Raw genomic sequence first — 13,884 nt, forward strand, 5'->3', positions numbered from 1 at the left:
GTAACCTCAGCAAACTCACAGGCTAATACAAGCCTCCAAACTGTCTATCACTGCGATTCTCATGGCCTTCCTGTCTGCCCCGATTTAGTTTGACAAACTCTCATCGGGGGACTGTCTACTGAAAGACAAGGACCAGGACACATTCTATGTGGCAGAAAGGAAACCACTTTAATCCAGTGTCCACTGTGGCTTGCTCTCCGGGCTGGGCACTCTGACATAGGGTGTCATGTAGCTGAGCTCATAGTGGCGCTCTTATATTTTAGATAAATCTATTGCAACTTGTGGCAATGGACGGCTCATGCCATGTTTGAGGATTTGGATGAAGACTGCATTACTTTTGATGACGGGATGACGGTGGTCCAATTGAGGAAGAACCTTGGAAGAGACTTTGAAGCTTTAAAGGGATTATGACATATTTATTTCTGAGGAAGCAACAGGTAGGGTGGGGAACAAACATCAGGATGTTCTAAGGTGATTCAGGGTTAAATTTCGATCTATAGATTAAGAAACAAGAGAGAAGGAAAGAAGAAATATGTCTGCGAATATTACTGGGGGCTTCCATGACAGTCCAGGGTTATGGGCTGAATTGTGTCCCCTCAAAATTCACATCGAGTCCCTAGCCCCCGGTATGTGGGAATGTCACTGTCTTTGGAGATTGGGTCGTTAGAGAAACGATGAGGTAAAATGAGGCCATAGAGTGGGGCTCTCAGCCAGTGCGATTGGGGTTCTCATCAGAAGAGGTGATTGGGACACAGGCGGGCACGGAGACTGAGGAGCAACCACGTGAGGACACAGACGCTGCCATCTGCAAGCCACGGAGCGCGGCCTCAGCAGAAGCTGCCCTGCCGACGCCTTGACCTTGGAAGTCCAGCCTCCGGAAGCGTCAGAAAGCATGTTTCCATTCTTTGAGCCGCCCCGTCTGGGGTGTCTGTGTCTGTTACAGCAGCTCTAGTGAACTAACAGATCTAGGAAGTATTTATTTTGTTAGTTTGGCAGTGAGTGGAGGGCGCGGACAGGTTTTAAATGGCATCATGGTACCCTGCCATCTGGATGTGAAATAGGACACTAGAGTGACTACGTGCCAGTGGACAAGGCACCAGGACATTCTCCGACATAGCACTTGCCCGTATGACCATCCCCGGCTGTGTATACCGATGGGGCACTTGAAATGGGGCTGGTCTTGGTTGAAATGTGCTGTCCATGAAAAACACACTTGGATCGCAGTGATTTGGTACAAAAAGAGAATGTAAAAGGTCTCACTTAACTTTGCATTCGTATCAGAGAGTGTTGCTCTAGGCAGTGAGATCCTGGGAGAAGGGGGTGGTGGGCACGGAGCGGACAAGGAGACAGGTCGCCCGGCTGCCCGGATGGAACTCTCAGGGTAGGAGACAATTCCCCGGGACCAGAACTGTTGGGAACAGGGACTGTGATGTTGGAAAGACAGCCCTTCTGAGTTGGGTAGAATAGTTCATGTGTGTCACACAGACTGTTTTTGATATGCTGAGGAGTTTAAGTAGTTGGTTGAATACCATATGTGAACATGGGTCAGAGCTGTGACTTATAATCAAGGTCTAATGACCGTCTCCCAGGGGTCACTCATCTAGCAGGGGTGTGGGGACACGAAATTTGACCTACTTGGGAGAACAAGAAAGATATGATGGGCAGACCACGAATAATTGATACTCAGCGTCAGCAGAGGGTTATTGCAGTCAGCATCACGTTACATTTGGGGCAGGAAACACCGAATGTCGGCATCCCTACGCTTGGGATTACAGACTCGGAGAAGGCTGGTGGGAGAGCTAGAGGGAGCGTGAAAGATCTTTCTGGAAAGATAACGTCCTCTTAGTGCTGATTAGATGACCAGTGGAAGGGGTCGTCAAGACGTGGCTGTGCACTGTGAGCCAGGGCGATTGGCGGGAAATGGCCATAACGGTGAGTTGGGAGAAACACTTAAGAGGCTGCATTCCGAGTCTTCCGATAGGTGCTGACCTGACCCTTAGTGGGACAATGCTCTGCAGGATTGTGGCACACAGAGCAGGGCTTGCCGAGCTTCTGTCGGTCAGCGTTCCCGGTGGCGGGGCGTGCGATGCGTGTACAAAGCGAAGGCGGCCTCCGTTTGGGGGACCAGGCTCAGCGCTTACAACAGGCTGTGGAGTCACCCTTTGCCCCCTCCCTCCGACTAGGTCCCTCCTCAGAGACACTTCGGATACCCGTTATGCCCTGAGGTCAGCCGTGATTTCTTTTCGAGGACTGGTAATGTGCACTATAAAGCTCTTAAGTGACCACTTGCTACTCGGATAGGCAAAGGTGTCCAAAAAGTGTCTCGTGTGCTCAGCCAACTACTGAATGTGATATGCCTCATGAACGGGAGGGAGTCATCTAGGGCTGCTGCTCAGGTGTGGACGGCGTGTGGAGGGGGGCGGGGCCGCCCCCAGAGCGTGCTGCTCCCGGCTTCCTCTTCCATGAGCCTTCCCCATCTGCCAGCACCTACGGGAGACGTCTCTTCATTTGACATGTAAGTGGCCCCGCCACCTCCGCAGCCTAATTTTTATTTCCTACCAGGATTAATAAAGAGGAAATCCAATGATCTCTTTTTAAAGGTTATATTTGACAAACACCATCTATTTTCTACATCTTCTACAAGGTAGATTTGTATTCTTTGTTTTCCATTCAGGTGAGTTCAAGTCCTGGAGTGCAGTGACCAGGTTTGACAATAGTCTCAGCTCCCAGGTGTACCCAAGTTGCATGTTGAAGCTTAGAATGAGGGATAAGAATGTGTCCCGATATTCTGAAATTAAAAAAAAAAAACTTCCTTTCAACTTGATGAACGTCAAACTGTCTTCTCGAGAGATACATACAATTAACGCTTGAAAACATTTCTGTAGTGAATTCAGTAGAACAAGATTCTTTTGTAATCGGATTAAGATTTAATCATCTGGGGGAATCATTTTATCTCATGGAAACTGGACAGTCCCTTGGCTGGCGAGGGAGGATCACCTACAAAGGACTTATGAGAAACTTTAGGAAAAAATAGTCTCCAAACAATTATGGATTTGAATGTGGCAGGGTGAGAGGGAACGGGGCCACAGGCACGTATGGTGTCCCCCACACCCCCTTCACGGAGCGGGATCAGATTCACGCGCCTGACAAAGGAAACCGTTGGAATGATAGCTTCTTGGCGAAGTTTTCCAAAAGCTTTGAATCAGCTTTCTTCATATTCCCAGGCCACGGAGATTTGCAGACGCAAACCAGGGGGATTGGAAGGATAGGGTAGCCTTTCAGGAAAAGAAAGAGTGAATTTCAAAGAAATAGAGCGAAACACAGTTATACCAAGGATACGTACCCCAGGCTAGCAGGACTGAATACTTCTCTACGCCTGAAATTCAGATGACCGTCCGTCGCTAGAGTTCCCACGCAAAAACCGTAGAAAAATCACCTAGTGGTCCCTTAGTCGGGAATGAGAAAAACCTGCAGTGTTTTTTGTTTTTTACACGTGGGAATTTTTCTTCCCACTAAAAGTTGGAGAAGGAGCTGACAGCGACGGCGCCAGCTGAGCGAATGGGCCGTACGGAGCTCAGGGCCCAGCTCAGTCGTCTCATGAAGCTGAATGTTTGTCCGAAAAATCAGGAGCAGCTGCTGAGCAGCTTGGCCCGGCGCCTGAGAGCTGCTTCTGAGACGCGTTTCAGGGGAGCGTCCTCCACTGCGAGCTCCTCTTTGGCCGAAGCCCTCGAAGGAACACACTGGTGTGTCCTGGTCCCGCCTGTCTCGATTCACCGTCCACAACCAGACGAGGGACCGGAAAGCGTCGCCTGAGCAGGTCCTCGCCCAAACGTTCTGGCCCGAGGCGCGAAGCTGTCGGGGGACAGAGACGGTGAAGGTGAGGGCGGACGGCTCTAACTGTGTAGCAGCCGCAGGAATAAAATCAAGGGGAGAAAGTGATCGTTGAACAAATCTAGATTTTCTGTAGCATTTGACCAAAACCAGGCTATCATCAACACGTGGCCTTCAGCTTGAAGAGGCTCATCTCTTTAAGTCAGGAACAAGGACAGAGTCAAGAAGCAGAGTTGACATTGGGTTCCAGGTGAGGTGGCACCCCAGATCTGCGAAGGGCTCGGCCTAGCTGTCACATCTGTCACCTCGGTGTACGCATGCGGGGTAGATGTGGGAGCGGAAAACCCAGTCGGCGACATTGGAACATGCACACGAGAGTCTGTCTAAAACACGGCACGTAGTAATTTAGAAAAGCAGAAGGAGGCCAGTGACTTTAATCAAAGCGAGAGATAAATAAATAGGCGAGCACGTTGCCAGGAACTTCTGAGAGATTCTTGCTCTAAATGCCCTATATTACGACCCGAAGGGAAGCACCTAGCTGAGGATGGGCTGACAGGTGCCGGCAGGTGAATCCAGACCCCCAGAAGACAGAAAGGAGGAGGAAAGTCCAGTTTCTCGGACAAGGCATGGGATCGGAAGGGCAGGAGGAGTGTCCTCTGACCAAGGAGAGAGCTGTCAGCGTCGGGTCATCACCCACGTCCTCAGGCATTGGACGAGAGTTCTTACTCCACGCTGGCTGCACGAGAACTGATCGTGTAGACAGGGGAAGTTGAGCCCCAAAGTCAAGTTCTAGTTTCACTAATGTTGGGGGACTTGGTTCCTCTGAGTCGGCCTAGTGCACCGGCCCCCACCTTCCCACCGGGGAATAGCAGCTCAGCTTCGTCCTCAGGGACTACCGGGTCCACCCGCTCTGCCCAGCCACTGAGCCCCAGCTCTGTCCCCTGCCTGCAGTCACCTCTGGTGTGTACGGAGTGCCTAGGGGTCCCTTCTGACTCAATCCCGGTAGATCCCGCCCTGCTCACTCCTGCAGACTGCACAGGGCTTCGGCGGAGCGGACCGCAGTCGGCTGATAACCAGTGTCACTAGACCCATCAGAGTCCTCGGAAGGGTCCCTGCTCTCGCTGCCTCTGGCTCACCCTCTGTCTTGTCCTGACAGGGGGACAATTGTCACTGCCATCTCCAGACAGGACACCGGGCTCATGGGCTAGAGCTGGACTTCTGAAGGTGGGTTTCGTGGGGATTCGACGAGAGCCTCTGAACGGGGCACTGGCTTCGTAATGCTAGCCGCCTCCCCCCGACTCTGCTGTGCTGCACGTTGCACAGCAAGGTGGCCTCTGACGGTCTCGAGGCAGAGGTGACCTGGTCCCACCAGGTGACGTCATGTTCACCTTCCTGGGGTTAAATCGTACGGTTGTCAGTAACCCAAACTCCCTGAGGAGACTGTTGGCAATTTTATCATCTGATTCTTGAGCAAAAGAAAACTGGGCGAATGGAGAGAGAGGCAGAGGAGGACGGAGACACGCGGACCCACTAACGGGCGTTGCCACGCACGTGCGTGTACGTGAGGATGTGCACACACAGCCCACACTCGCATACACGCGCAGCCTTTAGCCCACCTCCTCGGCTCGGCCTGCTCGGATGGATGATCGAGGACTGGCTGGCGGAGGAGTCTCTACATAGTCATCCCCCCGTCCTATGACTATAGTGTGAAACTGAAAATCATTGTGTCTTGCGAGATGTGCTTTTCTCTGCGTCCTTTCAGAGGTGCGGGACTCCGTAATAATTATGGTGCGCCTGCTTCTTTAAATTCCAAATCCAGAGATAGAATGGAACCTTGAGCGTGGGATCCCCGAATTACGTTCAGAAGAGAATAGTGAAGCTTCTAAAATGTATAAAAATGTTCTTATGTAGCTCTCACGTTGTTCATACTTTACCTTGGCGCACGGCCAGCTCCAAATCAGCTCCAAAGACTACACCAGACACCGACATAGTAGAATGAAAAGTTGCCATCTGAAAATAGATATATTTTTAGTAGGATCTAAAATAGGTATCAACCATATTTTGAATTCCTAGCTAATCTTTGCCAACTGTTTGAACTACCTACATTCTAAAGTGTTTATTTTAAAATTTACATTCATACACAGAGATGTCTATAACTACATCTATACCTACCAAACATACATGAGTGGGCGTGTACATTGGAATGTTCAGAACGAGTATGAACCTACGCCAAAATGCAGAGTCACCCCCTTTAATGTAAATGCTCCTTCTGGAACCCCGCATGGGAGGACCCCGAGGAAGGGCCAAGGGGTCATGGTTGTCTGAGAAGCAGAATGCACCCTGTGGCTTTGCTATCATGGATTACACGAATCCCTGGGTGACTGACAAATTTAGAAGCATTCGTAAACTTTTGTTGTAGGAAACATTGGTCCTCACTGAACTTTCCCAGTGGGCGAATTTCCCTTGGAGTCTGGGAATTCATCATTGCCTCCTTCCATAGACTGGCCTCTTTTCTCAAGCATGTTTCAAGTTCAAGCTGAGAACTCCGGATGATCCCATTTTCCGTCCCCAGAGCGGGATTCTACGACGACTCTTAGACATCCATTTCTCAAGCTGCCGTTTGTCAAGCCGTCCGAGGTCTGAGTGCGAATCTCGTGAAGACGGTTTAAAGATCAGTCACTTTCTTGAGCTTTAAGTTCTGGGTGAGAATAAGTGAGGCGAGAAAATTAACTTCATATTTTGATTGAAACCAAAACCCCTGACAATTCCATGTGTGTTTATCATCAATACCAAGTGCGTGACCTTCCCTCTCTGACACCTCCCTGGGGCGGCTCTTCCCAGGTACGTGCTAGTTGAATAAATGACCTTTATTTTAACTCATTTAAGCCTCCCTACTATCCTTTTCAAACGTGCTGCTGTTGGCCCCATTTCACGGATGAGGAAGTGAAGGTATAATCAGCGTTCCGACTTCCTGGCTCAAGGTCACGCAGCCACGGAGCTGGGATCTGAACAGGGACAGTTGCACGTCCCGAGGTCTGCTCTTAAGCACTTTCCCCCAATGCCTGCGCTCCTCCGAGAACCCGCGTCCGGGGGATGTGGCAGGCCTCTCGCCCTCCGAGGTCGAGCAGTCCCGTCGGAGAGGCAGACGCCAAGCCCATAATCGCAGCCACATCTTCCCGGGAGGAGCCCTGTGATGGATTTGCCTCACGCTCCCTCTCTGGTGCTTAGCATTGTGTTGCATCTGGTCTACCCGCTGCGGCCCTGTCTCCAAGCGAGTGTCCACCAGTTCCTTGATCTCACGCGGCCGGGGTAGCAGTGACCGTCCATGCAGGTCTTGGAAAAAAAAAAAAAAAAGATCACACTTTTGGAAGAAAGGAGAATATTTGAAAAAGAAAAGCAGAAAAAGGAAACTAGTGTGCATTCACTTTCTGTGGCTGCCGTAACGAATCGCAAGTTTATGACAGTACGGTTCACAGGTCTGACATGCTCCACGGGGCCGAACTCGAGGTGTCGGCAGGGCTGATCCCTTTCTCCGGGCTCCAGAGGAGGATCGCGATGCTCTGTGCCTCTGCCGGCCTCTCAGGGTGGCCCGTGCCCCGTGCCCCGGGGCCTCCTGCTCCACCCTCAGGACCAGCAAAGCTGCGTGGTTCTGACTCTGCTTCTCTCTGTGCATCCTTCTCTGGCCGTACTTGAGAAAAGTTATTCGCTTTTAACGATGCCAGTGATTCGATTATGCTCCCAGCGACATTCCAGGGCAGTCGGTCTCTCTCGGCACGCAAGGCCACGCGTTCACAGGCTCTGGGGATTACGATGCGCTCATTATTGGGGACCACTATGCTGCCTGCTGTAGGTCGGGGAGCAGTGGGAGTCCTGGAACCAGTTCCCTTCGAATACCAAGGGACAACTAGACAGATGTAATGTTTAAACCCAAAGTATTTAAACCATATTATTTTCAAGTCTATCCTTAAATTCCATTTTTATAAATGAAGTCAAAGCCTTTTGAAAACCACATGGTTTCACTCATACGTGGGATATAAAACTGAAAGCAACAAAAGAACATGACAGAGGCTCATGGATATGACAACAGTTTAGTGGTAACCAGAGAGAAAGAGAGAGGAGATAGATAAGCGTAAAGGGGTCAAATATATAGTGACGGAAAGAGGTTTGGCTTTGGGTGGTGAACAGACAATGTAATATACAGATGATGTCTTAATGAATCTCGATATTATCTAAAAATGTACTAATTCTAATGAACCAAAACGCAACTTAAAATAATGAAACAAGGAACATTCTTGTATTGACTTAAATGTTCTTTAAAATGATAACAAATTAGTTTTAAAAGACTCATCTAATGGGTGCGTTGGGAGACACAGGCATGTCTTGATTCGTCAAAGGACGGAAGCCATCGTTCTCCAGCAAATGCCAGTGTGGGTGACAAGCCGGACGCACAGGTGAGTGGGAAAGGTGAGTGTCGGACAGTGTGGAATGAGTGTGCTATCAACTTACTGAATCGAGATCTTCCCAGAATGTTTGCCACGCGAGTGCCATGCCGACTACGCTGACGCAGAAAGCTAACGTGGGGGCCCTCAGAAAGTGGGTGCGTTCTTAGATTCTTGGAAAAAATCCTTCGAGTCGACGTTGGAGAAATAAGAAAGCGAGGAGGAAAACGGAGCCCAGACATCAAAGGTCATGTCGAGGGCAGAGTCCGTGTTACTGCTCCGACTCAGAAAAAGTCTAATTTCATTAGATTTGTGACATAATCCATCGGGATGCAGTTTTATTGATTTCTGAATGCAGTTTAATGAACTCAAATAAAATCGTAGTATACATTTGGCTTATATTTTTCTTTTGTTATTTCCATAAGGGCACAAATTCACCGAGGGGAAAAACAGTAAAAAATGCTAATACAATTTATAATGACCATGGGAACGTGTATCATAATCATTCTTTCCAAAACATGGCTAAAGAAGAGCTCTAAAAATTGCTGTTTTCCCTCTCCACATCTATAATTTTATAGAAAATCATTTTGTCCTCTTATCCAAGAGGAGAATTTATTTTCCAGGCTAAAATTAAATTTCAGATATCAGACCGAATTAAGACACATCACTCCCGCTATGTTGTAATTCAGCGCTCGTCTTCTGTTTGTTAAATCCATTTTGTTGGTCTTTGCTAAAACGCAGATTGCACGGGGGAAGAATGAGGCTCACGATGCTTATCGTGACAAAATTACGATGCTTTTTTGCAAGGGGATAAAGAATTAGGAGTTCATGCAGAAGAGATTTCTCACGCTGGGGTCTGACGGAAGTCGAGTTGCGTTTTGGGAAGATGATTCCGAGGCCGAGATCGGCAGCGAGGGGACCACATCGGAAGCCGGTGTGACAGCTCTGCAGTGGGGAGCAGATGAGCGGAACCTGAATCCAGTGGCCGTGGACTTGGCGACCCAAGGAAGAGACCACACTGAGGAGCCGTGGTCTCTCTCCTCCGTGACAGGTCTCTGTGAGAGTTTAACTAGCACGTGCTCATTGGCGTGCGCTGTTTATGATTCTCTAGGACGAAACTTGTATCTTGACAGTGAGAAAATGCAAAAGTATTAATGTGTTTTTTTTTTCTTCTCTTATACCCATGACATTGTTGACATTTGATGGGAGTGACAGATACAGATGAAGATGAAAATCCTCGCGTTACTGAGGTCGCAGAGCAGTGTGGCCCCCACGGGCCCTGCCGCTCCGCACACTGGGCACGGTCAGCGCCCCCCGCTCCCCCTCCCCCGCTGTCCACATCGGCCTGGCCACTGGCACCAGCCCCACGGTCCACACCGCCATCCCCGTGACAGTGCTGATGCGGGGCTGGCTGATGCAGCGTAAGCCAAGAGAAACCGGATTTTCCCAGACTAGAAGACTTTCTTCCCTCCTTCTAGGCTATTTAAGGTTTACTTCAAGCCTCTCTCTTGAATCAGCTCCCTTCCCTGAGCTCACCTACGTGAACATTTACTTCTAACTCTTCTAGAAATGGTGCGAACCAATCAAAGGACAGTTAAGAACTGTCGAATAAGCGATCTTTCTTTACGTATATCTAGCTTCGTGATGGACACTGTTACTCTTAATAATCTAAGTGTAATTCCTCGTTAGCTACTTCGGTTACGAGTGGCTGTGTGACTCTATACAATGAGTGCAGGCCAAGTTTCAGTCTGTTAGTGACTACGAAGCACGCTTCATATTTCTAACAACACTGGAATGAGGAAGCTAGAGCTATAATTAGTTTCAGATTTTCCAGGCAATCGGAATGAATCAGCTAAAAACTAAAACGACACATTTATGAAAGTAGCTAACATAGGAAACAATAGAAAAATGGTCCGTCGTGCCCACGATTATCTTAATACATAATAAAGCATACATTAAAGAATTTATGAATTTAAAAGTTAACTATCAAAGCCATATTATAGAAAAATAGAAAAAATAAAATAGGATAAAGAGCAGCTGTCGGGAGTGATACTAGCTCTCCCAGCTGCAAGAAAAAAGCAGAAAAATCTCAAGAGGTGAACGAAAATCGGAGGGTCGGCCACAGTTTGAAAACATTTTTCTCACCGTGTCGAGAAAGGAAGATCATTCACAATATTTAAAATCGAGTTGGACTTATGAGAAAAGCACCAGAAGGCCCTTCATAAAATGACTTATGCGGTATTTGGTACGATTTGTTATAAAAACATACTGATATGAGAAGAGACAAGGGCAGTGGCCCTTGGAAATCAATGTGGCCACATAGAGGGACAGCTTGGAAGATAGCTAAAGACTTCGTGCTGTTCGAATGACCTCTTAGGAATTTATAAAATGGAACTATTCCCCCAGAAATGATAAGCCACCTCCGGCATTACCAATGATAGCAAGCGCTTTTACATATTCTAAGTAGCTAATGTTAGAGAAAGGATCTTAAATAAGTTGGTTGATTTATATATAATTATTATATCACACCTCTTTCCAAAGACAATTCGAGACCGCTGATGACAAAATGAATATCTGTAAAGATAATAAACTGCGTATACAAATATAGAATAAAAAAACACCAAAGAAAAGGCATGCATAGGACGTCAACTCCGAGAGTCAACGTGATTTCTGTGAATGAATTTTAGCCAGGGCTTGGGAGCCTGCTGGCATCTAGGGTAAGAAGGAAAAAAAATATGCACAGAATTCCAATTATGAGAAAGAAGAAAATATGACATTCTGGGTGACACAGAGTTTCTTCGCTCCTAGTTTCCAAAAAAACATTCTCATATGGAAGTTTTACACTGTGTTGAAAGGAACGCTTATGTTACTTAAAATTGTTTCTTGTTTTCTTTTATGACCAGTCGGCTCAGGCATGGAACGCCACTGTGGAGAGGCGTGCGAAAGTGGAAGAGATTTATTACACCCACTGGTTCCAGAGATGGAGGCATGGCGGTCTCTCAGGGGTGCACGTGGAAGGGGTGTCCGGCAGGTGAGAAGCTGAGAGCAAGTGAGGACCAGTGGGCAGGTGCCTGCAGGGGGTCAAGGTGGAAAACGCAAGCCAAAGATGCGTGTGAAGGTCAGTAGGTGTGTGAAGGTCGGAAGGTAATAGCCACGGTCGTTCAAGAAGGAACCGGTGGGGGCGGTGGGTGGGCAGCTCACCGCAGCAGTCACCTGGTCACCTGGGAGGTGCTCACAGCCTGTCTGTGAGGATGTTGAGGCAGCAGGAAAACTCAAAGTTTTAAAAATTTACAATACATGCCTGGAGGACGTTAACCCGTAGAATAACCGAGGCTCTCAAAGCATTTTTATGGTGCAAGTTCATTAATAATTCAATAACAGATCTTACGGCTTCGCCCCACATAGCGTCCATCAACAGAAACTGAGGGACGACATTCAGCTTCCAGCCTGAGTGATGGCGCAGTTAAAACGGCGAAGCTCAGATGCGCAGTGACTGACGGTCTGACTAGATCTGCACGGAGCAAGTAGATCATGCAAATGTGGCTCGAACTGCACGCCTCTCTCAGACTATCAGTCAACTTAACTTTCCAGAACAAGCTCTTCGAGTGCGTTCTCCGGCACGGTCTCGGCTGGCTCCAGCCTTTATTTCTGATCAGGACTCAACCTGCACAGTTCAGAAAAGCTGGTTCAATGAATGAATGATTTTATTTATCGAGATAACGGAATATTTATTAGGATCATTAGTACTATGAAGACTACATAGAAAATGTGCTGTAACTTGAAAAAATCAGCTTCTATTTGGGTATTTCCTAATGTAGCAACAATTAACTATTGCGTAGACTTCCAGGTGACCTGCGTTTGGAGAGGGAGTGGTGGGCACAGGACCGTGACCACAGCCCTGGCACCATCACATACGACGCCTCCAGCGGCTGCCAGCCTGGACAGGGACGGGGTAGCCCCCGAAGATGCATCTGAGGTGACAGCTGAACGGTGGCCCCTGACGAGGTGTGGTGTCATTCTCCAAAACACAGGGTAGGTGCTACACCGATGGCCATTTCGTGTCTCCAAAAGATGAAATCTATTCTATCGCGGGGCTGATCACTGGGGTGTAAATTGAACTTTAAAAATGTCACCACCTATCACATTGGAAGAGATTAAAACCATGCAAATATTCAAGAATGCTCAGTTTAGAGGTGAACAGCACACTCGTACGAAGGTGTAGATCACGGGTCAGTAGGGACAAAATCAGCAGAAAGCAGACGTTCTGCATTTCTGTGTCTCAGGAATGTTTGCCATAGTATAATTAAAACCTAAAAGCGAACCAGCGACCCAACGACAGAGAACCGACCAAGTAAATCACGGTATCTGCTTGGCATAGTGTTACAGAGCCGTCGAAAATCATTTTTAGAAAAACATTTAATTGCGTGGAAAAGCATCCACATTCATGTCTTACACAAATTTTAAAATAGTATGATATAAATTTTAAAAAATCGGATGATAACTTATCAAATATTGAAAATAATCATCGAATAGTAGCATTATAGGTAATCGTTATTTCTTTCCTTGTGCTTTTCTGCATTTTCCAAGGGCTTAAAAGTAAATGTAAAGATTACTTATGATAGCAATCATGAAATATGACATAAAATAATTAAAAGAAGATATAATAAATAAAAAGAGAATAAGGCAATGTTATTCATTTCTTCTATCTTTAAATATAGAATCTGAAACCTTTGGGATCCTCCCAAATGCATAGTATACCCATCATTTTGAAACACCATTAAAATCAGATGTCTACACTCGCACGGTTGTCTATTTGAAATTAGGTAACATCCGTGTAGTTTGCCTCTGATTAGACAGGGAAAGCCTCAGTCCTGTTGGTTGAAACACAGTCCCAGGACCTCCTCTCCAAGGGCTGGCCCAGCCGTCAGGGACACAGTGCGCGAAGTGGGGTTTGGTGAGAGGCTCCTGTTTAGAAACGGCAGCCGGGCTGTGCTTTTAAATAACTGGCAGCCCCGTCGGCCACCACCTGCCCTCCCTGACAGGTGTCTCCTTCCTCAGGGTCCCCTTGACCTTCTTCCCTATATGTGTCCCTTCTCATCATCTTGTAAGGACACCAGTCATTGGATGGGGGCCCGCCCTGACCCAGCGTGACCGAATCTCAACTTGATTATATTTACTTCCAAATCATGTCACATTCAGAGGCACCAGGGGTTAGAACTTGAACATATATTTTTTGGGGGGATGCAATTTAAATGAGAGAAACAAGAGGTGAGGACACAAGATTGATTCTGTCTCATCATATGTGACTAGGAAAGAACAAAATTCCTTTACGGAATAAGATCGGTCCCTATACAAAACCCTGCAGTTATAGGCATTAAACATCTCCCCACGTTAATTATTAAGTCGAGCTGAATGTTAAATGTTTTTCTTCTCAGCCGAGTTTCCGCAGTCTAGACGTAGTCTGGAATTCCATCTGTGATTGAGAACTAGACACACTCAGATGAGTCCTAGCAAGCCAAGGTCGTGTGTGGTTTTGAGGCCACCGGACATTAACTAGCCCCGGTCCAGTGTGAACTGTGCTTTGACTTTGCTTTTCACAGTAACTAAAAAATGT

Source organism: Pteropus alecto, unplaced genomic scaffold, assembly GCF_000325575.1.
Source record: "Pteropus alecto unplaced genomic scaffold, ASM32557v1 scaffold137, whole genome shotgun sequence".
In the NCBI taxonomy this organism is placed as follows: Eukaryota; Metazoa; Chordata; class Mammalia; order Chiroptera; family Pteropodidae; genus Pteropus; species Pteropus alecto.